The sequence below is a fragment of the Rhipicephalus sanguineus genome, chromosome 1, assembly GCF_013339695.2.
Source record: "Rhipicephalus sanguineus isolate Rsan-2018 chromosome 1, BIME_Rsan_1.4, whole genome shotgun sequence".
Lineage (NCBI taxonomy): Eukaryota > Metazoa > Arthropoda > Arachnida > Ixodida > Ixodidae > Rhipicephalus > Rhipicephalus sanguineus.
In genome coordinates, this window is record NC_051176.1 from 138,522,620 (window position 1) to 138,550,397 (window position 27,778).

The following is a 27,778-nucleotide window of genomic DNA, read 5'->3' on the forward strand; positions in this document are numbered from 1 at the left end:
AACCATATGTGGATAGATGCAGGGGTTAATGGGAAAGTTCGCTTGCAAAATTGACTGTACGCACATTCAGATCACATGCTAGATTTTTCCAAGTTGGTAAAGGCCAAGATGGTGTCCATGAGAGAGAGAGAAAGGAATAGCCTCTTTAATGAATTCAGCGGAGGTTTGCTCCGTTGACACTGCTAGCATGCTTTTGGATATGATAAAAATATGAAATATGCACAGTGCACGAAAGGTACAGAATATGCACAAAAGATACAACCAGCTGAATGCGAAATGTGCCAGTTCGTTAAGCGAGATGCATGGTCGGTATTAGCCCAAGGGCCAAGAATGTATCTTAGCTCAAGAGATGACAGTCTTCGACAAATGTTCAGTGTGGACGTTGCGGCTCTTCTTTGCAGAGTAAACAGCCTGCAAGCGTAGATTAAACCGTCTTGTCTTCCTGTGTGTTGCACGCAGGGCGCACTTATGCATTTTGCATAAGAAGTGTTAGTTTTCAGGACAATCTTGACCTCCTCCGCGAGAATATTGTTGGAAGCTTCAGTGCAATCATAAACCAAAGGTGCTGCTCTGAGGGCAAGGTTTTCTGGCAGGCCGGCTCAACACAGTTAACGAGAGCACATGCTCTGCAGCGCGCCCGTACATAAAGATCATCGCATTATCGATAATACTTTCAGCCAAGTGTTACATCAACGGCCGACCGTAGCTACGGTAGCAGCCATCGCTAAAGGCGACGGCAACTGCATACATTACATATAGCTTTATCGTGTGTTTCCATGCCTGAAATCTGGGATAAGGCAGTACTATTTCTTTTTCTTTTTTTTGCTTCATTTCAAGCAGTGTAGGAATGCTAATCTCCTGGACTTCCGCCTAAATTATTCCACTACTAACTGTGCACGTAAAAACAATCCCCACACATTAGCTGTTCCAAAGTATCACTTAGCGTTTGCGCCTCGAGTATACAATGGATTGCGTGCTACTCCAGCCGTTGGGTCCGCGCGCGGAATTGGCACGTGGCCTGTTCGCGCTTGTGTATCGAGCGTGCCTGCGAGGGGAAGCAGTGTGTAGTTGGGCAACCTTGGACATTCCTTGATCTGCTGTGGCAAGGGCCTCGACGACGCTTCCACGATGTCCGTACTCAGCCGACTGCGCGTGCAGTACGTATGTGTGTGTGCACTCATGTGGCGTGGCGCGGCTCGCCGGTGCCCCTGCTCGTCCTTGCGGGCTTTCGTCCCACCGACTGCAACACGCACGCGAGCGCGGATGACGTTTGAAAAGGAAACCTGTCGGCGCGGGCCCAAACTTTTCCCCCGCGACGATGTTCGGCGGGTCGGCCGCTCCTTGTCGGGCCGCACGCCGCCACGTTGGCATAACGAGGTTGAGGCTCGGCTCGGGGTTCATTGTCCTGTCGCGTTACGTATCTGCTCGCGCGGGCTCGCGCCTGAAGGGGGGATTCATCGAATGAGCGCATATGGCTCTATAGCGTGTCTCAGACGGGCCGCTCTTACGATGTGTGGGGATAACGAAGCGCTCAGTGGCTGGCCGCCTGTGCACGAGTGCTTCTGTACAGCGTTTTGATTCGCCTCTCTCTGATGGCGTAACTGCGCGGCCCAGCGAAGCGTGAGCGCATACGGATGAACAGCCGCAGATAGACATGCCTGCCGATAAAGCGTCGTCGCTGTCACGGCTGCGCGCTCTCTTTATGTGGAGTCATTAGCGCTGTCTCCCGGACTGCAGCGAAGTCAACGAGGCTGATTGAGAAAAGTAAGATGGTGTAGGAACGAGCAAACTATAGACGTACGATCTAGTGGCGAGGAAGTTAAAATCAAACTAAAGAAAACGATTAAGTAAAGAGGGATTAGTTAATTACACATTTCAAATAGAAAAGAAGCCCACTGATAATGTGAGTCGAGGCGGACACGATAAATAATTGACGACGTTACGTTGACATTGTCGCACTAGCTCGCTGTGACGTCATGGCCCACTTGAACGTTTTTTCCCCAAGTAAGTATCGCAGTGCATTTGAATTATGTGGAAGACTTAGCTATGACATGCTTTGATAGTTTCTTCTATCCATTAGCGGCTCACATAGGAAAAAGCCCACGACGTCGCCTTGACGTACGTCGCTGAGGTTTTGGTAGAAAATTCCAAGTAAGAAGTTTAACGTTGTTTCTCAGGCAAACATTAAATTTCTCTTTTGAATTGGTGGCTACATGGCAATTAAACGAGCTTACCAACATGAACAGATTTTGTGCTGATTTTGTTTTCTTTTAAGCATGCTTGTAAGAGTAGCCGCAATTAATGAATTATTAGTACTAGTTATGGTTTTGTTTACTTAGACGCGTCTGACTGGCGAGGGACATAGCATAATTTTTTTAAGTGCACCTGTACGAAACACCGATTGATGGAGTTGAGAAATATAACAATCCTAGTCGCATACTCTCTATGTGTATCTTGAGAGCAATGACCGAACGTCCAACAATATTTTGTTCTGGCTGGCGATTTCTGTGTAATGGCGACTTCGTTTGATGAAGGATAACTTCTTCCGTTCGATGGTCGGATTTTCCAATAAAAGTGATTACACAGCGCGACTTATGGTTCACGCGGCACCGAAAGAAAAATATATATATATTTAATACCTGGAATGTCTGACTTGTCAGATCGGGTGATGGATGCGGTATGGCAAACAAAAAACATAAACAAAACAATTAATAGGAGAGAAATGGTCGAATGTTTTCGCGCAAGAAACTGCGGAGGAGGAGGTACACGCAGTGGCTGTCGGTATATGCACACATTAGCTGGGCCTATAGCTGTGCCGCCATAATTTATGTAACGCATGTGCAACTTTGTAGCGATGAATATAGCATAAATATCATATTCGTTTCAAGCATCCAACCTCGTTTGTATAGTACACGTCTTCGCAACGAGCCTCAATTCGGAGCGCAATTCGCAAGTGAGTGAACATCAGGGAACATGGGTGTTATGGCGTACCGCTGCACTATACGTCACGGCAGCCTGTATAAGATCATCACGTATAACACTGCACGAAGAACGGACACGAAGAGAAGGTCCTTTGGCGCTATCTGACGATAAACGCAACCCAGCGTATTATTTATTCGTTGTTATCTAAGTGTATAAAAATGTATGACGAGTCCCCTGCTTCCGACTCCAGATATGTAAATGAAGGGGGGGAATCCCCGCTGCCGATGTCAACACTCACGGTTTGATGTCGACGCCTTCGCTCATTTCCGCCCGACGGTGCCACGCCTCGGAGTTCCTCTTCTCGAAGGCGCTTTGCACGGCCTTCGCTTCCAGTTATACTTTTCGCAGCCGGCCTTTTTCTTTTTCCCTTCTATACGCAGCTACACGAGTGATTCTTCGCTACACTCTAGCTGTGGTGTGTCCCCGGCGCCGTTCACGAATCACGTCGGCCGCGCCACCGCGCCTTGAACTCACCGCGGGTGGAGGACGCACTTCGCGTGGTTGCGGCACTGCAAGGAGTCTGGCTGCCGGTGTTTACACTAGCGGTATCCCGCACTTAATTTCCGAAAGTGCGGTTTTATGTGCTCCTTCGGTTGTCCTTCAAAATCATCTTCCGCGTGACCTCGGAAATATGCAGCGAGGTGTAACAGCCTGCTCCTTCTTTTAACGGGAATATTCTCTCAGTTAAAATATAAACCAAACATCTTAATTCAAGCAACGCGCTGGTCATTAGTTTTCCTGATGCGTGCCCGAAGGACAAGGCTTTTGCGGCATGAGTGGCGTCGGTAACCGAGGTTAAGATCACACAGTAGCTGACGCCCCTCCAGATCTCGCACGCGTTAATAACTGATGCAAAGGGAATAAGATGATTCGTCGACAATGAAAGTGTAGCGTAGTGGTCACTAGTTTTGCTCACGCTGCAAATGGTGGTAATCAATAGATGACTAAAGATGTCCTCCTCGCGAAGCCACGTCCTAGCTGGGAAGGTTTTCGGTGTATATATTTTAGCGTGACAGCAGTTAAGTACACGAAGTTGGGCTATAGCCATTGTACGTCCGTCTATCCGTTCGTCAGTTCTCTTACTCTGACGACGACCGGTGTCGTAAATGACGACCGGCACCAATGATTAATTTTTGTGGCTAGGCTTCCTCGATCATCGGCCGAAATTTCGCCAGTGTCACAGCATGAAGAAAAAATAAAACTACTTCGTTCCGCCTCCATCCGGGACTTGGTCCCATGTCAAAAATCAATGTGCATGTGGAAGTCAAGCACTCTGATCATCGAGCGTCTGTAATAAATACCATGAATAAAAAAAAAAATGGGAAGCTCTGAAGCATTGTGGAAATTAATTTCATGCGAAGCAGTCAGCGAATAGCAGCCTATACCGGATTTTTTTTTTAGCCAAGTGTTACGATGTGGATCGATGTCTTAGTGTAAATTGAGTAGTTGTGCACAATCGTTCGCTTGTCAGGCAGGGCGAGTACACTGGTGTGAGGGTAACTCATAATCCGACGTAACGTCGGCACGCACGTTAGTGCAGAGACGTCAGTTTTATCGCTACGGAGCGCACTATACGGTGTGATGATGCTCATATCACAAGTATAGCGGCCAGCGTATTCGCGCAACGCTTGACTATACCTTGCGGAGTCATAGTTGTACATATGCAATGTTTATTACAATTGATATAGAAGCGGACAGCCAACATTGCAACAAAATTGGCTTTGTCCTGCCATGGCGCTCTTATAAGGTCTTTTTCCGAAGCAGTTTGGAAGCACTGGTGTGGCTGTGTGGTAGAATACTTGACTGCCATGCAGAATGTCTGGATTCAATGCCGGTGAGAGCCGTGATTTTAACAGCGAATCTGTTTAGGCTGTCGGTAATTTGTGCTCCGTTGTAAAAAAACTATCATCTTTAACCGGCACGCGCTCTCTTCATTCTCTTTACAGTGAATCTGTTTAAGCTATCGGTAACTTGTGCTCCGTCGTGCAAAACTCCTCAGGTGGGTATGCGCCACAAGAATTGGGCAAGTCCCACTACATTGTTCAGCAGGTGCGAGTGTCAAACGAAAACGAACACGTGAAAAAGAGAGAGAGAAGAAAGAGATAAAAAATAGAGATAATCAAAGAGAGAAAGAGAGAGAGAGAGCGAAAAATAAGCAATAGAAAGACAGAGGAAGAGAAAAATAAAAATAAATAAGGGCAATGAAGACATAAGAGGATAAAAAGACAGAAAAACACAGGCAGAGAGAGATAAAAAAGAGAAAGAGAGAGAGAGAAAGCGACAGAAAGAAAGTGGAAGAGAAAACAGACAGAAATAAAGGAAATAAGGACATAAAAAGACAGAAAGACATAGAAAAAACAGAGAGCAAGGCAGAAAAAAGAAAGAAAGAGAGAAAAAAAGAACAAAAAAGAGAGAGAAAGAGAGAGAGAGAAACATACAAAGATAGATAGAAAGACTGAGTAAGACATAAAAAAGACAGACACGAAAAAGATAAAAAAAAACAGAGAGCAAGACAGAAAGAAAATAAAAGAGAGAAATAGAAACAAAGAAAGAGAGAGAACGAAGAAGATGAGAGAGAAAGATCGAAGAGAAAAACATACAAAGTAGATAGAAAACTGAGAAAGACATAAAAAGCCAGACACGAAAAAGAGATAGAAAAAACGAGAGCAAGACAGAAAGAATAAAGAGAGAAATAGAACAAAGAAAGAGAGAGAAGAAAGAGAGAAGAGAAATAGATAGATAGAAAACATACAAAGGTAGATAGAAAGACTGAGAAAGACATAAAAAAACAGACACGAAAAAGAGATGAAAAAAAACAGAGCAAGACAGACAAGACAAGAAAGAAAGAAATGAACAAAGAAGAGATGAGAAAGAAAAGGAGAGTAGAAAGAGAGAGAGAGAAACATACAATGTAGATAGAAAGACTGAGAAGACACAAAAACAGACACGAAAAAGAGATAGAAAAAAACAGAGAGCAAGACAGAAAGAGAAAGAAGAGAGAAATATAGAAACAAAGAAGAGAGAGAAAAGAAGAAGATGGAGAAGAGAGAGAGAGAAACATACAAAGTAGATAGAAGACTGAGAAGACATAAAAATACAGACACGAAAAAGAGTAGAAAAAACAGATAGCAAGACAGAAAGAAAGAAAGAGAGAAATAGAAACAAAGAAAGAGAGAGAAAGAATAAGAGAGAGAAAGAGATAGAGAAGAGCGAATGAGAGAGAGAGAAACTACAAAGGTGAATAGAAAGACTGGAAAGACATAAAAAGACAGACACGAAAAGAGATAGAGAAAAAAACAGAGAGCAATGGACAGAAAGATAAGAGAAGAGAGGAAATAGAAACAAAGAGAGGAGAAAGAGAAAGAATAGAGAGAGAGAGAGAGTGAGAGAAACATACAAGGTAGATTAGAAAGACTGAGAAAGTACATAAAAAGACAGACACGAAAAAGAGATAGAAAAAAACAGAGAGCAAGACAGAAGAGAAAGAAAGAGAGAAATAGAAACAAAGAAAGAGAGAGAAAGAAGAAGAGAGAGAGAAAGAGAGAGAGAGAAACATACAAAGGTAGATAGAAAGACTGAGAAAGACATAAAAAGACAGACACGAAAAAGAGATAGAAAAAAACAGAGAGCAAGACAGAAAGAGAAAGAAAGAGAGAAATAGAAACAAAGAAAGAGAGAGAAAGAAGAAGAGAGAGAGAAAGAGAGAGAGAGAAACATACAAAGGTAGATAGAAAGACTGAGAAAGACATAAAAAAGGACAGACACGAAAAAGAGATAGAAAAAAACAGATATCGGACAGAAAGAGAAAGAAAGAGAGAAATAGAAACAAAGAAAGAGAGAGAAAGAAAAAGAGAGAGAAAGAAGAAGAGAGAGAGAGAAAGAGAGAGAGAAACATACAAAGATAGATAGAAAGACTGAGAAAGACATAACATAAAAAAGACAGACACGAAAAAGAGATAGAAAAAAAAACAGATAGCAGATACAGATAAGAGAAAGAAAGAGAGAAATAGCAACAAGAAAGAGAGAGAAAGAGAAGAGAGAGAGAAGAGAGATAGGAGAGAAACATACAAAGATAGATAGAAAGACTGAGAAAGACATGAAAAAGAACGAACACACGATAAAAGAGATAGAAAAAAACAGATAGCAGGACAGAAAGAGAAAGAAAGAGAGAAATAGCAACAAAGAAAGAGAGAGAAAGAAGCAGAGAGAGAAGATAGGGAGAAACATCAGACAAAGATAGATAGAAAGACTGAGAGAAAGACATGAAAAAGACACACACACGATAAAGAGATAGAAAAAAACAGATAGCAGGACAGAAAGAGAAAGAAAGAGAGAAATAGCAACAAAGAAAGAGAGAGAAAGAAGCAGAGAGAGAGAAAGAGAGAAACATACAAAGATAGATAGAAAGACTGAGAAAGACATGAAAAAGACAGACACGAAAAAGAGATAGAAAAAAAACAGATAGCAGGACAGAAAGAGAAAGAAAGAGAGAAAAAGCAACAAAGAAAGAGAGAGAAAGAAGCAGAGAGAGAGAAAGAGAGAAACATACAGATAGAAGAGAACTGAGAAAGAAAAAGAGACACGAAAAAGAATAGAAAAAAACAGATAGCAACAAAGAAAGAGAGAAAATAGCAAAAAAGAAAAGAAGAAAGAGAGAGAGAGAGAAAGAGAGAAACATACAAAGATAGATAGAAAGACTGAGAAAGACATGAAAAAGACAGACACGAAAAAGAGATAGAAAAAAAACAGATAGCAGGACAGAAAGAGAAAGAAAGAGAGAAATAGCAACAAGGAAAGAGAGAGAAAGAAGCAGAGAGAGAGAAAGAGAGAAACATACAAAGATAGATAGAAAGACTGAGAAAGACATGAAAAAGACAGACACGAAAAAGAGATAGAAAAAAACAGATAGCAGGACAGATAGAGAAAGAAAGAAAGAAATAGCAACAAAGAAAGAGAGAGAAAGAAGCAGAGAGAGAGATAGGGAGAAACATACAAAGATAGATAGAAAGACTGAGAAAGACATGAAAAAGACACACACGAAAAAGAGATAGAAAAAAACAGATAGCAGGACAGAAAGAGAAAGAAAGAGAGAAATAGCAACAAAGAAAGAGAGAGAAAGAAGCAGAGAGAGAGAAAGAGAGAAACATACAAAGATAGATAGAAAGACTGAGAAAGACATGAAAAAGACAGACACGAAAAAGAGATAGAAAAAAACAGATAGCAGGACAGAAAGAGAAAGAAAGAGAGAAATAGCAACAAAGAAAGAGAGAGAAAGAAGCAGAGAGAGAGAAAGAGAGAAACATACAAAGATAGATAGAAAGACTGAGAAAGACATGAAAAAGACAGACACGAAAAAGAGATAGAAAAAAACAGATAGCAGGACAGAAAGAGAAAGAAAGAGAGAAATAGCAACAAAGAAAGAGAGAGAAAGAAGCAGAGAGAGAGAAAGAGAAAAACATACAAAGATAGATAGAAAGAGTGAGAAAGACATGAAAAAGACGGACACGAAAAAGAGATAGAAAAATACAGATAGCAAGACAGAAAGAGAAAGAAAGAGAGAGAAAGAAGCAGAGAGGTAGAGAAAGAGAGCGAAGAAAGAGAAATAAAGATAGAAAGAGCGAGAAAGAAAAGTAAATAGAGAGAAATAAAGAAACAAAATGAAGCAGGTGCGACAATCGATACGAGACAGAGAGAAAGAGAAAGAAAGAGAAGGAAGAAAGAAACAAGGAAGGCCACCCAGCTGCGCTTTTCCTTCAGTCTTGGCACCCCTAATGGGAAGGTGTCAATTTTTAGATGCGAAGTATCTTAATCGAGCTCAATCCGGTGGTGGTGTGCGGCGTGACCACCCTTACTGCGCGTGCGCATACCCTCTCCACACACCCCCTCTCCACTCCTCCTCACAATTCCCCCTGTCATCTACCTCTCTCCCCTTTCCCCTTTCCACTCACCCTCTCTCCTTCCTCTCTCTCCACTTTCCCTCTCCACTTACCCTCTCCCCTCCCTCTCCCCTCCCCCTTTCCATTCTTCCTCTGAAACGCGGGCTAGACATGCCGAAATTCTCTCCTGCACAACGCCGCGATGAGCTCGAGCGCATGCGCGTCCCCTCCCCTTCTCTCTCCTCTCCTACGCTGCCCCCCTCTCGCCCGCCTGTCGCCCGCTTCCCCGCTCGCCCTGTGAGAATTAACGGCCAGGCTAGATGGAAGATACGACGCGCGTAGCGTCCCTCTTCGCGTTCCACGACGCGAGGTCGGTAGCATGCCCAACGAACGCCAACGGAACGCGATCGTGCAAGTGCTGCGGCTTCGCATCGTCTCATGGTCCCCTTTAGCGGGAGATGGTGTAATTGTTTTTATTCTTTGCTTCTATAGGGATATTTTACCGATCGACAACGCCGCCGACGCCGGCACCGCATTTTCAGCGACATGGGCTCCTTCACGCTGTCGCGTTAACATTTCCAAAGTCTTGATGGCGCATACCCGCATACCACGGGCGATAGGTGGGTATGTGCCACAAGTGATCGTTTTCGTCGTATACTCACGTCCTTCCATGCAAATTTTGGTGTACTTACACCAAGTTAAGCAAACGACCACGAGAGCCCCCAGACGTAACGGATAGATAGATAGATAGATAGATAGATAGATAGATAGATAGATAGATAGATAGATAGATAGATAGATAGATAGATAGATAGATAGATAGATAGATAGATAGATAGATAGATAGATAGCATCGCATTTAAGCTATCGCGCACTCCTGCACAATTGAAGCAAGGCATTGCGCTGCAAGCAGACTCTGAGAGCAGTAGTTTCGTCTGTGAATGTATTTAGGAGGACAGAACGAGGTACATTGCGTACACTACATAGAAATTGTTCTTCACAAGATAGCGGTTTCCTTGCGTGCAGTTATTAGTCGTCATGCTCGTGAGAATGACGCCGGTAGGATAAAGGAGGCGCTTATCATTAAAATGGTAAACCTTAAATACGGTAATCCTTCATTGTAAAAATGAACCTACGTCATACCGTTAAACTAAGTCGGATAAGAGGCTGCATCAAACTGTGCATTTTATATAGATGTAGTCTACGCAACAGAGAGAGTAACATGGTGTTAAAGTCTGCTCATATGTGTTTACAAAATTCTCAAAAGTGTTGCTATGTCATCGAGAAACGAACTATTGTAGATTACAATAAATAAAGAGTCAGAACTTGTCAGACCTGAGCTATGTTGTTCTTGTATTACCAGACAAATACAGTTAGCTTTTAAAAAGTAAAAAAAATCCAGTTCGTTACTCTTCCTTAATTTTAAGTAAATATTATGTTGTGGAACTCTTTATGTAGCACATGTTCACTTGTCTGTAATGGCTTGCGCCTTACGAGCCACTCTATGAAACTCTTGGATTCCCGTGTAGATTCAATACATTTGTTATACCAATCCCGCACAGTATGAAAAGGAACTACACTCGCGATGGACAACAGCCATAACAATGAAGTGGTCGTCTTTCCTGTGGTAGAAGGCTGCTGAAGCGGTGAAGGAGTTCACAGCCGAAGCTATCGCTAAAGTCGCGTGCCCGTTTCTTTTTCTTCTTTTTTCTCGGAGGTTGGTGGTGGGTGGGGAAAGGGGTGGGTGGGTGGGGGGGGGGGAGGATGGGAGGAGAAACTGCCTGTTTACGAGCTCCTGCAAGTACATCATTCAGTGATGATTCATTGTATATTTAGCGATGACGGTGACCGGAGCGGCATCGGTGCTATGAAATATTTGTCAATATTTTCCTCGCGACACGAACAGAGACCGCTTTTACTCATTGTAATAAATGCCACCAAAGAAAGAACGAAAGAAAGAGAAAAAGAAAGACGGAAGTAAGGAAGGTAGCATGGTCGAGTGCACATCAGCGTTTAGACACAGAGGAGCCAGTTTCGAGTCCTGCAGTCGTAGTGTAAGTACGCCTTTTCCGTTTTCTTTTTTCCGTCCGCATTTGTCTTGGAAGCAGGTCACGTCACTTTCTGTGTCCCTATAATCAATCAACTCACAACACGCGTAATTCAGCCGAATTGCATTCTAACTTAGGCACGCTGTAATGCATGGGCAGAATGTAGTATCCTCGAAATCTCAGTTATTATGAGCTAGAAATTGTTGGATCCGATAGCAGTGGATTGTGTAATTTTGCAGCACGTTAAGGAACCATATGAGGTTAAAGCTAATCCGGAACTCTCGACTATATATACCTACAGAGCTTCTCCTAACTACTATGCTGCTGCTGTGGGATGTGGTACCTCATCGGTCAATAACCTTACTCGCTCGTGATGTGCTTTACGCTTGTTCTTACTTCATACTTCCTGTCACTTGATTATCTCGCTCTTACACTTAGTCTTGCACGTACTCTCTTACTCTTAATGAAGCAGTGGTCAGTCATCGGTTCTAAGCACATCCTCAAATTTCCTTCCCTGCTATTTATTATGCCTTCTTAACATGAGCATATAGAGTTAACTATTGTAATTTGCTACGCATGTAATTGAGTGAAAAATCTTACCCGCGCAATCCCTAGACTTTACCACGCTGGCAGGGGGCCTCCGTGGTACAGACATGATCCTTAAAGATGCTAGAAACAGTAAATTGAACGCGTAAAGGAGCATAATATACGTTAGGAATGCTTGTTGTTTCGTTTATTTCGTACACCGATTAAAAAAGAAAAACAAAGCACGAAGGGATAAGAGAGGAAACCGCATTAAGGAAACCTATTTGCTGTTTCGCTAGGAGATGCAGCACTTGGGTGTTCTCCAGCGCCGATTTTCAACGCTCATGACGGATGGGAACCTTCTGACAAAGCGCCAGGATACTTAGCGTTACGCAACGGCTCGAACAGCTGAGCTGGGAGAAAGCTTGCGGGCGCTGCTGCGCATGCCGTTCCGAAAATGTGCTGCTGCTTACCCAGACTTTTGATAATTACCTTGACCCTTATAGCGAGCCGGCGGCGCTCGTGTAAAACAATGGTGGGAACGATGCACCCCACGTCTGGCGTGGGCAGCCTGCTCTCATTGTCTGGACGTGCAGTAATCGCTCACGGCCCGCGTGGCGCAGGCCCATCCGCGGAGCCAGCTCGAGCACTTTCGCTACATGCGTGCCTGCCACCAAACGAGTCACTTCGCGACCTTAGGCCTTTGAGCGCGACGATATACCGTTGCGTAGTACGCACCCCCCATTTCATCTCGGATTATAGTGGCCGGTGAGTGCGTGCTTATCGCAACGAAATATGGTGAGAGACTTGTCGAAGCTATTCCCTTGATCGGGCTTTCTACTTGTGACGCTCACGTTGTGTACTGCATTCGCGATCAGCTTCGGCTCGGCAGCTTGTCGGTTATCACCCGTCCTCAGTAGGGAGCAAGGTAAATGTTGAGATTTCACACACATAAAGCACTCCTGGCGTTTTTCTTCGGTGCCACTTATGAATAAAAATTGTTCGGTTTTTATGTCCCAAAACCACGATATGATTATGAGGGACGCCGTAGTGGAGGGCTCCGAAGATTTCGGCCACCTGGGGTTCTTCAGCGTGCACCTAAATCCAAGTATACACAGGCCTCAAGCATTTTCGCCTCCGTCGAAAATGCGGCTGCGAAAATGCGGCTGCGGCGGCGGGGATTCGATCCCGCGACCTTCGGGTCAGCACTCGAGCACCATAACCACTAGACCGCCGTGGCGGGTGACACCGTTCATTCTTTAAAATGAAACGGAAGCCTTGCTTTTTTGTTTACTCATGCACGCACTCTCTCGTGTTTCCTGTGTTCAAGCGTATACTCTCGTGTCCACCAGGGAAAAAAAAATTTTGTCGCACATGGGAGAGATAAATTTAACGAATTAAGAAATAAATTTACCGAATTACATAGATAAAACAAAAACGCGATTCAAATCGACAAACGCCTCAAATACCCGAGTGACATCGATACGAATTGCCTTGTTCAAACATGAGAGAGAAGGAAACCGGAGAGCTCAGCTATGAATACTTCTTCCAGAGTCTGAAACCGAAATTCACGAGCTTGTGTCACACACTTTTATTTTTTTCACATCTTTTCTTCCTGTTTACGACATCGGAGCGCATTCGAGAGGTCTTACATAACTTAAGAGACGTAAATGAAAAAAAAAAAGCAGGAAAGAGTAATATCTATGCAGCGCACGTGTCTTCGGCTGTTCCGCTAGAATATTCCGGCTATTTGTCAAAGTGGACTAGCCGCATGCTTAGCGTAACGGAGCAAGGGAACTGTCCACAGCAGAAAACGAGCTTTCCAATAACTGTTCAGGGGTAAGTGCTTCTTGGGCCATGAAACCGGAAAGGAGGAGGGGTGAGTGTGTACAGCAGCCACCGCCTCGATGCTACAGCGGCTGCAGTCCCTGTTTGCGGGCGCGGAAAAGCGGGGCCGCCCAGCGGCAAAACAAACTGTGTTCGCTGCCTGTTTGGCAACACCGGTAGCTTCTCGTATAGCGCGAGGATGCCAAACAAGTGTCGATGGCACGCGGGACGGAGGAAGCGAGAGCGGATCCCGAGTTGGGCGCTGTGTATACGTGGCGGATTGCGGCATGTGATGTTACCAGCTGCCCGGAGGGTTAGCGCTATCAAGGCAAACCGGCGGCTGACCTATGGTCCTTTGGCAGTCACCCCCGAGGGCGACCAGCCGTCCTTGACGCGCGGCCCGCGTTCATTGTCGTGTGCGCGCCGCCACTGCAAGGAACGGACGACGACGGCGGCGAGACGCGCTTTTCTCTCGGCATCTTCTTCCCAGTGCATAGAAGAGGAAGAAGCCGGCCGGTGCTGCGCAACAGGCGGCCTATTAAGGTGGCCACACTGGCACTGCGCCAGCCTGTGTTGCGCGGGGCAAGGTGACAGCAGGATTCTCGCACGGGCTCGCGCGTCCGAGACCTCGCGGCAACCAAACACAGAGGTCTGTCTCCTCGCGGCCGACGACAGTGTGAAATATCTGACACCCGCCACGAATGCACGGAGCTGCCCCTGAGAGGTGGCGATGATGCCGGCGTTCCGGCGATGCCGTTCCAGCGACGCCGTGCGCATACCCTGTCAGTGAAAACGCCGTGGTGCCCTGCAGGGCTTGAGCGGCGTCTGTTGACTCTTTGCGCCGTATCTCGTGCTCGTCTAGCTAGGACAGTCGTTACTCGCGTAGAGTGTGCAATAAATTTAGGGCAGTGCTTGCGTTTTCTACACGCGAAGCTTGTTGGGCCGTGTAAGAATTTACTTCCGGTGGCAAAATACCCCCCCCCCCCATGAGCCATTAACTATGAGAGAACCTTGACTTTAAGCGAGCGAGTGGTTCCGCGCGGGTTTGTTGGCAAAGACAGCGCGCTCCTGTCAGCCCCGCGTGTTTGCTTTGCGGCGCTTGACGCTTGACTGTACATCCTCTGTTGCGTTAGCCGATATGTCTATTTAGCCATCTTAAGCGACGCATGTGTAAAAGCACCGAAGGTTTGCTGATCTCAGGCTGACGTCGTGGGATGTTTGGAAGTGAGCGTCGATGGAGATGAGAACAGTAAACGTTCTGAGATAACAGGTTAGGTGCTGCAGCCTTCCTTCCTTTCTTGCTTTTTTATGAATATGTGATCTGATAGATTGAGGGGTGTTGTAGAAGTGCAATATTTCTTCTACTCATGCGCTTTTGAAGAAGATAGTGAAGGAAGATTTTGCTGAGCAGAAAGGAAAACCAATTGCAAGGTGGTATACCTGGTCCGGTGGCCGATTCTGGTTCTGGCGCAGGCGGCTCGGTCAACTAGGGTAGTCTGATCGGCGAGGCGTGCAGTTAACACACTTTCTCACTGCTTGCGGGAAGAATTCAGGATGGGCAGGTTGGGTTTTGGTCGCATTCCCCTACAGGATATGGTAGAGCATGCCTTATGTGCACTTTGAATTATCCAGCCCAGCCTTATCACGAATTAAACGTTGTAATTTTAGGCATGCCGTTTTAGAGATACTGAATTTCTACAACGGGACAATCTCACACATAAACTCCTTTATGCTTACTCTTCTTTGGTGATCTTGTAGGTTAGCCACAATTACTCACCTACAAAAAACAAAAACAAACTTTAAGCCTTATATTATTAACATTGAATAATCCCAAATAAACATTTGGGATATTCCATGCAAAAAGTCGTATGTTCCCATATATTGTACGGTGTATGCCCCATATCATAATACAAGAGGACATCTGAGTTTTTATAGAAAATATCGATATATTCATATAATCGTACACTAAATCATATAGGACATGTCCCAAATTATATGGGACGTCTTCCATTTGATGTATGGGAAGATACAGGGTTCTTTATTAGGTTATTTGAAACGAGGCATATGGACTTATTGAAAACGTTGTCTTCGTAGTTATCTTCATTGTCGCCATCTAGTCAGTTCCAGTGCTCAGCTTAATCTAAATTTTTGGGTCCATCATCTGCCCCCTGACCCTGTCAAGTTTTTCCTGGAAACAGCGCTGTAAAGCATTTCAGCCACTTCTTTTTGTTCCCTTGGCGTGCATTCTGTTACTATAACTTACCAGTGGTTTTATGCTTTGTGCATTACATGACCCCTGCAATGCCGCACCTTTCTCTCTTAATCTCAGCCATACACGGGTTAAATGTCTGATCTATACAGGTTTGTTGCCTCTTAACACTAGTTTTTTTCTTCTTTACATCGCTGTATGCTGGCATGGTCCTCGGCTATTTAGCAAGTTTCCTCGTTATCCTTCCATTCACAGTCCCATAGGTTAGTGCTGGTATAATGCAAATACGTAATTGCTTTTGGAAAGAAATAAATTGAGTTTCATTCACGCCTGGCACAACTAGAGGAGAAAGAACATGGGTCTCCGCTTTTTCGTCCGTAAATACAGATGTAAAATTTTTATCCATTTCGCCAATCCTAAGCGCAAAGGAAACCTAAAATCGCTTGGAGATCAACGAAAAACACATGCTGTGCTTAGTTTCAGAGCAGCACAGGAGGCGCTTCAGTTGGTCACAGTCTTGTCAAGCAAAACTGTTTCAACTTCGACTATAGTATAATGAACAGTGCTAATAAACCGCTTGTCAAGCACGCTGCTTGGAAGTTCGTATCCGACAACCTTCAACGTCGCAATTTTACGAGACTTACGATTTTTTTTTTTTTGGGGGGGGCGGGGTATATTTATTTGTATTCGTTTATCTTTATACAGAGTATATTTGCACAAATCTCTTCTAAATAATGCTGATCGCGTGGATCACTAACTGAATCTGTTCACAAAACTGGCGCAGTGATGTAAACAATATGATTTCCTTCCCCTCTTATTTTTTGTTAGTGCCATGGTTCCCCCGTATAGACAATTTTACATAAGACACTCGGGCGCCGCCATCTTGGACTGTTAAACGAATGTTTTCTTATTTTTGTTTATCGTGACGTGAACATATAAGGTCATGGAACGTCGAATGCACCGGCTCAACTGCTTTCTTGCGTATGCGGTCTACCGTAGCACTGTTCGTTTAGTTGTTAAAGATACAAAACGGCAGTGCTGCAACCCAGTATGACGGCACCGAAACCCATCCGTAATGTAGTCTATAGCTTGCAGCAGCTTACAGATGGCCCACTGTCGTCCTTCTATGTTGTTTCGTGCTTGTCATGGCACAGTCCACTTTATATATATTTTTTCAAGGAACCGCATCTTAGTGAATGAATAGCTGTGTACGAGAAACGACCGCTCAAGACGCATACATGGCCACCGCTCTTTATTAAGCGTCGTTTAGCCGGTCTCTCATACGGGGGATACTGGCACGGACGTCCGATACTGGACACCTTCCATCCGAGGGACGTTGCGTTGGCGTTGCGCGTGCAAGCTCGTTGTATACCATACCAAACTGGCATGGCGCAAGTGTGCTGCATGCAGGCTGGAAGGGGGTGAGGTTGAAGGGTATGTGGTTAGTCGCAGGAGAAAGTGATGTGAGGCAAGCCTGAGCAGACCTTTTGACCGCTCGGGGAAGAACAGCCAGCTCCGACTTCTGAGCGGCGATGTTTCCCGGGAAAAACTAGGCCACGCGAAACGGATGAAGAACGGACATAAACCTCCTGCGAGACCTGCTTTGCGGGTGCACTGCACCGCCGCTGCTGTGCCTTCTCGCCGTCCCGTCAAAGCGTGGGTCCCGCGAAAGCCGGAACCGGCCCCCGTGCTACAGCGGCGGGCATTGTGAAAGGCGCCGAGTATCTTTTCCCAGCGATGTAGAGACGGGTGCTTCTCCGTCTGCTTGACGGACAGGCGTAAACGCTTACCAGCAAAACGCGCCGAGGAAAATAGGTAACCGAAATCAACGTATTCCGCGGTCTCTCTGTCTCGCTCTCACTATCTATTTTTCCACTCTCTCTCTCGCTTTAGAGCACTGCGTAATGCGTATAGCAGCTCGACTTCTCCTCGATCTACAAGTCGCTTCGTTCTTTTTTTGTATATTTTTGTCCGATTTCGTTAATTTATGTGAATAGCGCGGAAACGTTGTTTGTGCAGGGAAAACTGCCAAACATTACGGACCACAGTAGTTTAAACTGTACTTGGAGAGGGCAGTTGATGTCCGAACGGGATGCAAGAGAATAAATGTGATGCACTCGCTCACGTTTACTCTGAGAAAGAGATAATTTTGAGGTGACGGTGCAGTGGATGTGAGAAATATGTATAAATATGGTTAGTGCAATAGCGTAAGTCGGAGCTTTCCTTTTACTGCTGATGAACAGACTATGCGCGACGCCTTTATACCAAGATTACATTTCGAGTTTCAGCATGCCTTATTCGTATTCAGCGATAAGGGTAATTCGGAACTAAGTGTAATAGCGTGCGGACAGATTTCGATTTTTTTAATCATATTTTCTGCCGTTACTTCAACCCCCATTCAAGAGCGGTCAACTGCACTGCCAACCTGGTTAAACTCTCTAGCTTTGACCTCTAGTTTCCATCTCTCTCAATATTAGTTAAAAGAAAATTGAAATTGAAATTCAAGGGCATGACCTCGCCCGCCAGCGTTTATTGGGTCAATCGGTACAGTTTCATCTCACACGATCTGGATTAGGGAGGCGGTAGTGAATCTAGAAAAATACGGTGAGTTGGTTTTTAATTGTTAACCCGCAATGTATAGCACAAACATACTTCTTTAGCTAGATTACTCTAAGAGGCGGATGTTATTTACTTGAGATATCATAATTGATACTGCATGTACAATGTCTTGCTGATTAGCTTTTGAACAAAATACTTTATGACACATATTGGAATTTAAGAACTGTGTAGCCGGTGACTTCGAAACTCATGCCCACTTCGAGCGAATTTCGAGGATGGGATCCGTTTCGAAACTGCACCCCAAAGTTTGCGGCCATATACACTGATGTCCCAGTAAGCCTTGAGCTCCATTGCACAAAACTTTATACTGATTAAAGAAATAGCGAAGTAGAGCAACAATGCATTTTACCCCGATTTTAACAGTGCTTATCCGAGAAGCACTGCTATAGCATCGAAATTAGTCATAATTGGAAGTGACTTTGGATATCACTGGCTTTAGTATATTGCAATGCGTACGCTAAGATAACCAGTTAAAATGTCGATTTTTGACATTGTGTTAATTTTAAAGCGGACTATGACTGGCAGTCTGAAAGAGTTTCCTTGGCCTTGGGCCCAAAATTTTTGGTAGTGATAGTGACTTTCTATTCACCCTATTTAATTTGTTCTAAAAAATTATCATAATTTTAACAATGTAGAAGAGGTGTTCTATGTCTTCTTCTGTCTCTTCACATGAACATGTAGCACAGGTAGTTTTTCTTATCCTATACAGGAAGCTCTTGGTGTAGTCAGTGCCTAGCCGAAGACTATGTATTTTGTTTGGACAGAACGGGTCATTTTAACCGGAATATCAAATTCCTTTGCGGGATCAATTTTATATAATTGAGAGTTCTGCGCACCGTTCGCAAACCAGGTTTCTTTGGACAATCGGCCGCATAGTTTTTTCAAGAAACATCGCGCATTGCTCGCCGCGAGTAGTTATATAGAGATAAGTCATTATCTTGATGCCCTGCATGTGCCATGCGATCAACTGTGAGATTTCCTACGATTTCACAGTGACTTGGAATCCACTGGAAAACTATGTCGTGACGTAAATCTTTCGCTATGGCGCATGCCTCCTGAATTTCATATGTCAATTTGTTATCGGTTTTTCGTAAGTTGACACCTTTTATGCATACTCATGAGGCTTGCGAATCACTTAGAATTTCCCAGCGAAGAGGTCCTGACTGTCGAAATACGAAGCGTAAAGCAGAAAGTATAGCACATAGTTCTGCCGTTGTGCACTTTGTGAAGTGAGAGAGCCCAAGAGCTTTCCTCTCTCGGAATGCACGTATAAATAAAGTTGACGTGGAACTTTGTTTCCAACGTAACCCTTCAGTGTCGACGTTAATACGATCTGCATATTTTGCGTAAAGATGTGTTAAAGTTTATTGTTTTATTGCAATGACGGGCGTGTCACACTTTCTAGTTAATCCCGCAATCGAAGCGACAATTTCTGGAATGGCGAGTCGCCATGGGGGATGAGTTGCGCATGCCGGCCAGTATTCATGAGTAGGTAGTAAATTTTTCATCACATTATATCGACACGTGTGCGTGCGGCGGTTCTATACTGAACAGCGCGGCAAAGAGGATGATTAGGGCGTTGTGTCGCCAATCGAGAATATTGCCTACAGGCTTCAGTAAATCTAAACGCTTGAAAAGTTGGCTGACAGGACTCGGCTATTACCAAAGCACTGGAAGATGCACGCGGTAGGCCAAGACATATACGAAGGCTTTTGGCCAGCATTCTTCTAAATTCCAACTTTTGTTTTTATTTTGATAACAACGCAAGTACGACAGTAGGCTGCATTTGAGAAAACTATACGCAATTGAGAAATTCAAGCATGAATACATACACGTTACATATACACGAACACACTAAGGCTACAAACAAATGCGAGCAAAAAAACTGGCGAAGCGACCCGTATGTAGTTGCAAAAGTTCCTGTCCACTGTACCACAAGAAAACTGCTACACGCGTAACACTCGAATGTCATTTCTCAAGTAGTCTTGTTATCACACGATCAGTATACATACTTCATAACAACGCCTAATTAAATGAATCGCATTACTGCATCTAATAACATTCCGCATATATACACTCTAAACACGGTTACCTATAATGTAACTTTTGGGCGTAAGTAACTTATGAAATAAAGGTTACAAAGAAGTTTATTTTCATGCTTTCGTTATTTTGCGGTGTCTAAAAGTTACAAAATCCACATTTCGAGCAATGCATACGTTACAAGCGCGAAAAGGGCAATGTAACCTGTCCGTAGTAACCTATGAACAACGCTGTATAGGCTATGTGTATACATAGCCTCACCACGTCCCTCGCAAAAAAAAAAAAAATAAAGAAAGGGTAAAAGCATGGTGAAAGTATACCGCAGCTGCGAGTGCGGGTTCTCCTGACCGCTTGGCGGTCGGCCATTGGGTCGGCTGCGTTCGGCGCTATGAAGTCTAGACTAGAGTTACTGTATATGCTACCTTTAGGTAGCAGAGTTGCGCATCTGTTTTCCAACGCCGCTAGCAACCATGCATTGCGGAGAAGCTGACGCTCGGGCCAATTTTTGTATTTCTCGACGCCGCCGCTGCAGCTCACTCAATTAACACTAGTCATCGACAGCCAATGTTTCTTGCCGGCCTTCGACACGCGAGACATGTTTATCGGCGACGCGGTAGGCATGTCGCCTGCAAAAATGGAGTGCGACTTCACCGCATAGCTGTGGTTGCTAGCCAGACCTATGCGCTACTCTGCTACCTAAAGGTAGCATATACAGTGACTCTAGTCTAGACGGCGGGAAGGCGCCACCACAGGCGCAGCGCATGCGCACCGTGCGCATCGTGTGCGTAGCATGCAGCGTGTAGCGCCGAATTGCCCGGGCAGCACGCGTGAGGCACGCCGTTTTTGCCGGCGGTTGCGAACTTCGTCTACATTTCGCTTCCTTGGGTTTGCGTGCGTTGCGCGAAACCGATGATGCCGCTGAGCACCAACGACATGTGGGGTGTCCTGCCTGGCAGCTGCAACGAAACTTCTTGTGAGTGTCGGCGTTACGTCGTTTTTTGTTCACCGGGCGACTCCACAGCAAGCAACATTCGTTGCGACTACTGCAGCCACTGCCTAGCGGCTCATGTCCGAATAACTGACTTGGGTAAGTGGCTTTTGTTGCAGATACACTTTAACGGCATGTGGGGTCTGCCTTATTTCAATATTGTCAAATAGGGACCTTTCTCAGCTGGTAATTAGGGTGCTTGTCTTAGCTGTATATATATATATATATATATATATATATATATATATATATATATATATATATGAAGATTTACTCGGTTTATCATTGCGCAATGACTGACCTATTGCTCGCGACACTGTTTAGAGAGATATTTTTGTCGATTTATCTGCTATCTGTGCTCCTTTTTATAGCAGAGTACTAGCGCAGCTGCGTCGTGTTGTCATGTGCTATCTTTGAGAAGTAGGGTGATTATCCTTCTCCAAGTAAATGTCGCCTTCTCATTGCGCTCGTGCGCAGCGGTGATTACGGGCTTTCGTGTAGTCATAAATGCGCAAGCTTCTAGTGCATGGCTGCGGCATCATTATTTTAAACAAGAGTTCTAGAACTCTGTGCGTGCTTTCTGTACTTCTGAAGTGAGTTCTGCGCCGTAAGCTTTTGGCAATACGCTTGGGGCACGAGTGAAAATACTTAATGTGTGGTGCCACAGAATTATGCTTTATGCAACACATAAAAGAAACTGGTTGACTGAGGGTTCAGCGCACCATGTTATGCAGACGGCATCGATAGCGTGACAGAATTTCACGTTTTGTAACGACACGATTCTGTCTCTTATTTCATTGTGTATTCTACGTAGGTGATACAGAACAAGCTAGTGGAGTGTTTGAAGTGCCTAAGCAGACTACCCGCCTGCTTTCTCACCAATCCTTGTCCTGCTGCAAAAGATTGCCCTGCCGGACACAACAGTTCATCGCGGACTGCTCACAAACCGCCTGAAGAATCTTCTTTTGCTCTTGAAAAAGAAGAATGTGTGCTAACCATGTACTCCATTGATATTTTTGTTCGTCTTGGTTTTGTACCCCGTTTTCCTGGTTGGATATTATTTGTATACAGGTCACATTGTAGCATATATGAGAGTTGCCCTTTGAGTCCTTGAGAAAGCACGAAGGACATTTTAATAAAGGACGTTTTGAAAGTAACCTTTGTCTTTTCGATTGCTGTATACCTTTGCAAAGGTTACATTCCGAAAGAAAAGGGTGTAACCTATATAAACAAGATTTAACCTTTAATTTTGTAACCATTAGAAAGGTTACAAATGTAAAGGTTACACTGATGTAGCTTTTAGGTTATAGGTGCACAAAAAGGTGAAAAAGTTCACCTCTGCATAGGTTACTATATTTAGAGTGTATATATGTAGCTTTCAAGCCGCGTTTCGTGTAGCGAGGCATGACGATGGTATACGTAATGTCATCGTCGCTGTTGTAAACGTTTCGCCGTCATATCGCCGTCTTGGTTGTCGTTGGTTCGTCTTCATCATAGCGCATAGAGTGAAGAATCGTGAAAAAAAAAACGTATATACGTATACGTGCATACGTATATGTATACGTATATGTCCAAGGGGCTTAATAAAGAGCTTTTCATTAAGCGGCTTAATTTATTTTGAAAAACTACCTGACATCTATACGTCTGCGATAAATATATGTATGCGTACGTCTCGATGGTACGGCAGGCATATGGTGGGGCACGTTGTCATTGTCATCGTAATGTCATCGTCGCTGTTGTAAACGTTTCGCCGTCATATCGCCGTCTTGGTTGTCGTTGGTTCGTCTTCATCATAGCGCATAGAGTGAAGAATCGTGAAAAAAAAAAAACGTATATACGTATATGTATACGTATATGTATACGTATATGTCCAAGGGGCTTAATAAAGAGCTTTTCATTAAGCGGCTTAATTTATTTTGAAAAACTACCTGACATCTATACGTCTGCGATAAATATATGTATGCGTACGTCTCGATGGTACGGCAGGCATATGGTGGGGCACGTTGTCATTGTCATCGTAATGTCATCGTCGCTGTTGTAAACGTTTCGACGTCATATCGCCGTCTTGGTTGTCGTTGGTTCGTCTTCATCATAGCGCATAGAGCGAAGAATCGTGAAAGCTGATGCGTACGGTTCGTTTAGCGACTAAAGAGCCAAGATATCAAAAGCATGGCCTGTATGGGGTTATTGCTGACCATGTTACAAAGAATTTAACTCAGTTCGCCAATAACAACCGTCGGACCAATAAGGTTTATTCAACTCAGCTCAACTCAACTGGCCGTTGTAGTAGGCGTTGCGCTGACTTTAGTTATTTTTACTCAAGTAAAAATAAAAGGAGTTGTTGTCTCCATTTCTTGGCGATGCGTTTACTTCTTTTCACTCGGCGATAAGGATAAAAATTAAATTTGACAAAGAGATAGATAGTCTTGAACTCGGTGAGTTTAAAACTCACTCAGTACTCATCACAAATAGCAGTATCTTCAATTGATTCTATACTATAGCGCAAACATCAGAGACGAGAGACGAAAGAACACGACACACACAAACGCTGCACGACAAGAGAACACGACACACTAGCGCTTGTGTGTGTCGTGCTCTTTCGTCCGTCGTCTCTGAAGTTTGCGCTATAGTAGCATCAATGGATTACGAACTAGCCCAAGCATGCGCACTGCTAAGCAGTATCTTCAAAGAAGCGTTGAAACACTTCCATCGCTTTATGGTGGACCTTTGATGCACATGGGCGTATAGTATTTTGGTTAGTGAAAAAGTTTGCTTTGAGTCTACCGAATGGATTTCCTGTTGGAGTCTCTGCCTTGGGACAGCCGAGCAACAGATGCTACACATCCTCGTCGTCGTTGCCGCATGAACATGTATACAGATGGTACGCGCTTAATTCGGTATAAAAAGTGCTTTGTGTAAGGGGCTCTGAGTTGTTGTAGATGCATGACAGTGTCACGATGCGTCGTGGGAGCTGAGGGTCCAGTTGGTACTCAAGATTGGGGTATACTGTGTATAAGATTGATTCTTTTGTGCTGTCTGTGAACCAGTTTGACAAAGTTCGAGTTTCAGTCTTCGTGAGATGCGGCGTATGTCGGACTGCGACGTACGCCGCATCTCACGAGGCTTTATGAGCAGCTTTTGTGAACTCATCCGTAATTTCATTTCCTTTGATTCTGCGGCGGCTTCGAACCCAGTGGAATACCACGTGATCTTCTGACCCTGTAGCTCAAGAAAATTCTCTTATGATAACGTATAGTACGCGTGTATTTATTTTTACAGGAGGGTCGTTTTCAGTAAACGTAATAGCCGCCAGGGAATCAATGATGACGACCCACTATCTCGGCGTCTTTGATAATTTAATGAAGCTGATTACGTGTTAATTGACTACACGCTTCGACATTGAAGACGAAGGCTGACCCAGCCGACAATTATGTTCCTTATGCAGCTCAGGAATGACAAATGCTGATGTCAAAGTCTCTTTGCGGACAGAGCGATCAGTGTACGCATGACTATAGCCTTAGTACCTCTCAATCAGGGGATGCGGGCGAACTGCCGTGCTGCAACGGCTGGTACGTCATGCGAAGACCTTTTATATTTAAGTAGTTGGTAGCTCCAGAAGCCTGGGCGGGTACAACCCGGTTTGAGCTGACTGTAGTACTAACTAGGGAGCCAAACAGAAACACTCGCAGTTAATCGAAAATTCTTTCCTCTGTTTGTCACTCTCGAGAAGGCAAAACGTAGTCCACCATCTTAAATAACAATGTTCCCTATGAAAAGCTGGTCCTTTAAAAGCGCGATGAGTATGTACTGTTTATTGAACTTCGCCACTCTGCAGTGATTTGATGTTGGCCTCGTGTGGCGGCCCTTTAAAATCGGCGCGCAGTGTGACTGATTACTGCACTAAAAACTTTGTTCTCTTTGAGTTTAACTCTACGTTTAGGCATATTTCGCACTGACTGCGCCATTCATTTCGTTCCGCGGAACGCCACTGATCCACAATTGTAACAGGAAGGAGAGCTAACCACAGTCGGCGCTCATGTAGGGCTGGAAATAATTGCATTTCTCCTCTCCCGTTCTTCTCACGCCCCCGGGTAGGGAGAGAACGCGTCGTGACTTGAGTAAGCAGTTTTCTGACCCCCTCAGAATCTTACCATAGATTGACCCAGCTTGTTTCAGATGCGTGGTACACATACCGTAGTCTACGTACTGATATATGTGCGCAGCATATATATATATATATATATATATATATATATATATATATATATATATATATATATATATATATATTGCGTGACTTGTTTACGTTTTCCTTCTGACACAGGGAATGTCGAGACGATCTTAGAGGTTCATATGTAAATGAAAGTTCGCTAAGGATCGTAAGCTTCCTGCAAAGCCCCAACTTAATACCAGATATTTAGTACGGTATTCATTAGACAGGGTTTCAACTATAATAATAGCAATCGCTGGAATTGTACGTGCCAAAACCACAATATGATTAGATTATGAGGCACGCCCTGGTTGGGGACAATGATTAATTTCGGCCTCCTGGGACTCTTAACGCGCACCTAAATATAAGCACACGGCTGTTGTTTGTATACCGCCCCCATCGAAATGCGGCCGCCGTGGCTGGGAGTCAAACCCACGCCTTCAATCTTATATAGCAGCGCGAATTTGAACTATCGGGGCACCTCAAGCTTTTCAGATACCTTTTCTTGCAGTTCCACTCCGTTAACTGGGCCGGCAACCAGAAAAAATAAATAAAAAACCTGGTCCATGGTCAAAATCAGTGTTGCCAAAGAAATCACTTGTCGCTTTAAGAATTTTATTGGGAAATTCCAATATCTTAGGTTTGTGCTGAGTGCTGTTGTCCAGCAATACAAACGTTACAATGCTACAGATTACATATACGTGCCATGTAAGCCTAAGCTTGTTATGTGTTAAGCAGTTGTGTCAGTATTTTATGTAAGCGTGTGCTCTAGGCGTTCGTACATTTGTCGCCGAAGTGTGAACATTTTTATATGCTCTTTCACTATTATCGACTTATGTAACTTCGCATGCTTAGCTTCTGCGAATTCCTATTTTTCTATTTTCGGTCGCTTTCTGCATGGTGTCGTGCACCGAACTTCTTGGTCATGCTTTTTTGGCTATATTGGCTTCATGCCGTATGTTTTGGCAAATTTTGTCATTTTATTTGGTTTCAGCTTGCATGCCTGGAGGAGTACCTATAGAGTCACCAGCGTTTTAAATTGAAAAATAAATGCGAGACACATTGTGCGCGTGACATAATTTTCCGCTCTTGCGCTGTAGTTATTTGTATTTTCTTCGCCATCGTCATCATCGACGTCATAATCTTCGTCGTGAGCCTATCGTATGTCCACCGCAGGACGAAGACCCCAACCAATGATTTTTAGTTCAACCTGTCCTTCGGAAGCTTATTCCGTTTTATGTCTGCAGATTCCTAATTTAATCACACGAACACCCGGCATTTGCCATCCATAGCTGCGTTTCCGATCCCTTGGTATCCTTTCCGTCACTCTAACTGACCATCGGTTATCTGTCCTACGAATTACGTGGCAGCCGCCGCAGTGGCTTAGTGGTTACGGTGCTCTGCTGCCGACCCGAAAGAAGTGGGTTCTATCCCGGCCATGGAGGTCACATTTCAATACAGGCGAAATGCTAGAGTTCCGTGTGCTGTGCGATGTCAGCGTATACGTTAATGAAATCCGGGTCGTCGAAGTTATCCGGAGCTCCGCACTACGGCGTCTCTCATAGCCCGAGTCGCTTTTCGACGTGAAGTCCTACAAACAAACCAACCAAGCACTACGTGACTCGCCGAGGTCACGTAATGCGTAGGACAGGTAACCGACGTAATGCGTAGGACAGGTAACGGATGGTCACTTAGCTAGAGCCAGCCTACGTTTTCATTAGTGCTTCGTGTCGGGGTGATCTCGGGTCGCCGGCGCCTTGTATTACGCTTTATGTACGCACGCTATTCATGCGTCTCTTTCATACATGGGTCTTCTGACATACAACCTGTGACGAGCAAGGTCGGCGTCTTTGGAAGGTCTTTAGCGGCAGGAGGAATGCCTGGCTGCTCGCCACATGCCCCATGGGCGTACCTGATGTGCTGGCCTTTCCCATATTACCCCAGCCTTAATGTCGCATAAGACAGTGTTGTTTGTTTTTCGTACATGACGCTTTTGAAGGTATATAATTGGAGACAGAAAATCTTCGGCGGACCCAAGGTTGTACGTGAAGAGGGATTGATATATATGCTTCTTGGCAAACATTCGTCGAGGTATTGGCTTGATACTTGGCTTTCTCAGGACGAAAAGCCGCAGTTTTTGTCACTTGTTTTTAATTGACTTCACCAGTATGAAAACGGATAAAAACAAACAAGCGACCATTCTTTGTTCACATCTTTCTTTCTTTCTTTCTTTCTTTCTTTCTTTCTTTCTTTCTTTCTTTCTTTCTTTCTTTCTTTCTTTCTTTCTTTCTTTCTTTCCTTCTTTCTTTCTTTCTTTCTTTCTTTCTTTCTTTCTTTCTTTCTTTCTTTCTTTCTTTCTTTCTTTCTTTCTTCTTTCTTTCTTCTTTCTTTCTTTCTTTCTTTCTTTCTTTCTTTCTTTGAATTGCGGCAAGCGGGCGCTTCGCGCTCACGCAG